The sequence below is a fragment of the Chrysochloris asiatica genome, unplaced genomic scaffold (genome assembly GCF_000296735.1).
Source record: "Chrysochloris asiatica unplaced genomic scaffold, ChrAsi1.0 scaffold00076, whole genome shotgun sequence".
NCBI lineage: Eukaryota > Metazoa > Chordata > Mammalia > Afrosoricida > Chrysochloridae > Chrysochloris > Chrysochloris asiatica.
The window spans coordinates 3146201-3147347 of NW_006408594.1; the positions used below are offsets into that span (position 1 = coordinate 3146201).

Sequence of the window (1147 nt, forward strand, 5' to 3'; positions counted from 1 at the left end):
GGTCCCCATTTGTGGCTGCCGACTCCCCAAGGAGCAAATTGCTTGTTCTCCTGATCTCAGAAACTGGCTCAGGACAGAGAACAGCATGATCTGTGCTGTGTAGTTCTGGACAAGCCCCTTGACCTCTCTGGGCCTTAGTTTCTTGCCCCCTGAGAAAACGACTTGGCTCCTACCAAGAGGCTATGTGACTAAGCTTTTCAGACTTTAGGGGAAGATGAGGTTATTATGAACGGGCTTCCGGGGACGGGTGCCATGTGTGTGCCCACAGTTACTGTGTGTGTGAATCGGTGTGTGTCATCATTTGGAACTTTGCATGGCACCGTGTAAATATCATCTTCCTAATAACCCTGCTCTAGAACCTTTCATCAACGGGTCTGGAAGCTGGTAGAAAGTGGTGACAAATTAAGGGAGGGACGGGTTGTTATGTTTTGCAGAGGAGAAACCCAAGCCCAGAGCAGGGAGGTGACTTGGATAAACGTGCACCACAGGGCTCAACTCCAGTGTTGGCTCTGTGTAGTCCCTCATTCATGGGGTGGGTGGTGAAGCTCCAACAAATGAGAACAGATTAAAGTCTGGAGGGTCTTCTCTGTCATCACAGTTTGAGTGCCCAGAGAAAGGGAAAAGAATAGGGCTTTGCCCTTGATTTTTCCATGGAAGAAGAGTGTAGCTGAGCCCAGGCCCCTTCTTGGCACTTTCGTCAACATCCCTCCATCTCTTGCTGCCTTGTTAAAATGATGGCCCCTGAACCCACCTGGTCTGGGTTCGCTGCCCATCCCCGAACCCCTATATCTCGAACATTTCGCCTTTTGCAGTAACACGAGGATCCCCTGGCCTTCGTACTGCGTGCTTTGAGGGTAGAGAGCTTGGTGGTGCGGAGAGGGGGCTTTGGATCTGCAAAGCCCCGGCTTTTTGCTCGTCCTCTTCTCTCCCTCCCACACATCTCCTTTTCGCCGCCTGTGCCCCCAAACTATCTGGCGTCAGTGTCAGTGTGTGAGGTCGCGTCACTGCAAGGTGCTGCTCCAGAAAGCGAGGTGTTCTGGCCACGGCGTCCAGGGCGCAGAGCCCACGGCGCGGGCCCTTTAAGCGCGTCGGGGCGGCGGCGGGTGGGGGATGACATCAGCGGGCGGGCCCGGGGCTCAATGGGAGC

The 1147-nt window shown here is 54.5% G+C and overlaps 1 protein-coding gene across 1 annotated transcript in view; it reads left to right on the top strand.

Moving 5' to 3' along the window:
• Positions 1-571: 571 nt before the first annotated feature.
• CSNK1E (casein kinase 1, epsilon) overlaps positions 572-1147 on the top strand; it is a 23768-nt gene continuing 23192 nt past the window's right edge. Inside the window, exon 1 of the mRNA XM_006865189.1 lies at positions 572-663. The gene's annotated coding sequence lies outside the window, so the exon portion shown is untranslated. The remainder of the gene's footprint in view (positions 664-1147) is intronic.